Here is a 2,979-nt window from a genome sequence, read left to right as displayed (position 1 = left end):
GCTTGACTTTTTATGCACATTTAAATAAGTGAATATTCTAAGATAATTTTTCTGATTTTTTTATACCAAGTTTTCTTGTGTATATAATACAAAAACTGAAGTAATAACTATTAACTGTGTTGGCTCCTTTTATGGAAGGAAATATTCAGTAGCCGTTAAATGATGACAGTTTTATATTAGTGCGATCAACTGAGTTTCTGGGCTGAACCACAAAACACAGAAAAGTGACTTGAGAGACTATTTTCTCAGTTTTTCCCAAGATGGTAGATAACCAGTATCATTCCAGATGTGCATGCCATTACATACAATAGATGCCTTGGAGCCAGAGGAGTTTAATTCTCTCAAAGAATCCTGGTGGAAAAAGGCTGAGTCATATGTTTCAAATTGAAAGCCCATAAAGATAGTATCCCCAAAACAGGTTTTCTCCCAGTCATAGGATCAAGTAAAGCTTCTGGAAGTTCATTCTTCCAAAGGTGAAATTTTTGACATTATTTTGAATATTACTGTAATTTAGTTAAAATTTTCAACATCGAGGGATGCCTGGGTGGCCCAGAGGTTTAGTGCTGCCTTCAGCCCAGGGCATGATCCTGGAGACCTGGGATCAAGTCCCACGTCGGGCTCCCTGCATGGAGCCTGCTCCTCCCTCTGCCTGTGTCTCTGCCTGCCTCTCTCTCTCTGTGTCTCTCATGAATGGATAAATAAAATCTTTTAAAAAATTTTTTCAAAAAAAAATAAAATAAAAACAAAAAAAATTTTTCAACATTGAAACAGTTTATATACTTTGTGATGATGAGATAAATACAAAGTTTGGTGGGGCATATCCTCAAAATGATCAGTGTTGTTATAAAGTGAAGAAATCTGTGAAACAGAAGTGTGTATGGAGTTAGCGGTAAACATATTACTCAAACTGTGTCTATCCAAACAAGCCACAAGCCATAGTCAAAAATAGAAGCTATCACTGATAACATTTACAACTACTTTTTATTGTTATAGTTAAAATAATTAAACTTAATTTTTGGTTAGGAAGCTGACATTGAATATAAAGGAAATAAAAGGAGGTAAATGTTTTGCTACCTGTCGATGAGCAAATGTTACAAATGTTAAAACTTTATGTAAATCATCCTACAGGTCCTATGAAGTTTTTGAAAATTTTTTTTTTTTGTAAATGAGTTACCTGATTTGAATTCCATTTTATTTCAAATCATTTGGCATTCTTTTATTAAAGTTTTTTGGGATGTTCCGCTTGTTGTCTGCAATGCAGGATGCAGTTACTGTTCATGATGGCTGGGGCCCAGAAGCTCCTGTGCCAGGGTGGCCAACTTTTTGTCCTTTAAGGACAGGCTGGAGACTGTGTGCTCGCAGGTCAGCCACTGTCAAAAAAAAAAAATCAATAATTGGCACACTGAAAACCTTTAGTTTTTGAAGATTTTAGAAAATTGCAATTACTAAAAATAAAATGTCCAAGTGAGATGATCCTGAAAATTAATAAAAATGCAGAAAAAAATGATCTTGAGTACCAGCGTGGGGCACATTTTGTATAATGTGATGTTGAGAATTCAGAATATATAAGCCTTAATCTTGAAATTCCATAAAACCCTGACATACCTCAACTTTGGGAAATAGTCTTTTAATGGAAACTTTATTTTTAATTAGATGCATTTATATTTTCTTCCAGAATGGAAATGAAGTTGAGAAGCCTTATGATTTTGCAATATTTGCATTTTATGAAACATTTATTTTACTTATTAAGGATTTAAGAAGTTTTTGAGTATAGTTGACACACAATGTTATCTTAGTTTAAGGTGTACAACATGGTGATTCGACTTCTTCATGCATTACTCTATGCTCACAACAAGTGTAGCTATCTTTTGTCACCATCCAACATTATCACAATATCATTGACTGTATTCTCTATGAATGCCTTTTATTTCCATGACTTACTCATTCCATGGCTGGAGGTTGTATCTCCCAATCCCCTTCACTCATTTTGTCCAGCCCCCTCCCTTCTGGCTGTTATTTTTAAATGTGACAGATAGAAGCATTTTATTTGAAGAGTTTGATCCTATGTGAAATGAAAGTAATTTGGGTGGAAACCCAAAAACAGAAACATTGAAGACATTTGAGCTGAATATTTGTATACTTCCTTACAAAGAATTAGAATTAGGAATATTCTGTATTTAGTAGAATTTGGTCTGATGTCACCTGACCACCTGGAGATTTTTCTCAGTAAAATATAACATGGTCTAAAAGATGAGTCCATTGGCAAAGCCAATAATTTCAAATTTATTAAACAAAAATTTAACTTTTAAGAAAATTAAAAGAAACTTTAGGGTAAAATTAAAAATGATAAGACTGTCTTAATAAAAATAAATTCTACAGCAAAACATTTGTGACAGCTTTCAAGTCTGCTACAGCTAAGAAACTGATTAAAGTATACAAAGATACATCAGGAATAATTACTCTGTGTTTCTTAATGTTCAGAACATTAATATAAAGAGGTTTTAAAATTTTGGCCTTAATGTATACAAATATGTGATTTTTTTTTGTCCTTCAAACAGACTTTTGAAGAGTCTTTTTGAATAGAACTATCTATGGATGTGCTTACTTGGGCAGCAAATACACTGAAATGGAAATGATACAGAGAAGATGAGCATGGGCCCTGAGCAAGGATGACACACAAATTCATGAAATGTTCCATATTTTTAAAAAATAGGTGATGGGACTTAAGGAATACATTTGTGATGAGCACTGGGTGGTGCATGGAAATGTTGATTTACTATATTGTACACCTGAAACTAATATTATGTTGTATGTTAATTAACTGGAATTAAACCAAAAACTTAAAAAAAAAAACAAAGAAGAACCTTATTCTTTAAAACAACCAAAGAACTTTCTATGAATACAGAAAGCCAACTTTTAAAATCACGAAATCACCCATGGAATATTTTCTCTCTTCCTTTCCATTTGGGTATCTCCTCT

At 33.1% G+C, this 2,979-nt stretch overlaps 1 non-coding gene across 1 annotated transcript; it reads left to right on the top strand.

Moving 5' to 3' along the window:
• Positions 1-2,601: 2,601 nt before the first annotated feature.
• On the top strand, positions 2,602-2,704 carry LOC129498025 (U6 spliceosomal RNA). The gene has a single exon (XR_008662059.1). It is a non-coding gene; the product is annotated as a U6 spliceosomal RNA (small nuclear RNA).
• The last annotated feature ends 275 nt before the right edge of the window (positions 2,705-2,979 follow it).

This window comes from Nyctereutes procyonoides, unplaced genomic scaffold (assembly GCF_905146905.1).
Source record: "Nyctereutes procyonoides isolate TBG_1078 unplaced genomic scaffold, NYPRO_anot_genome, whole genome shotgun sequence".
In the NCBI taxonomy this organism is placed as follows: domain Eukaryota; kingdom Metazoa; phylum Chordata; class Mammalia; order Carnivora; family Canidae; genus Nyctereutes; species Nyctereutes procyonoides.
Note: the sequence above shows the minus strand (reverse complement) of the source record. Positions and strands in the feature narration are given on the sequence as shown.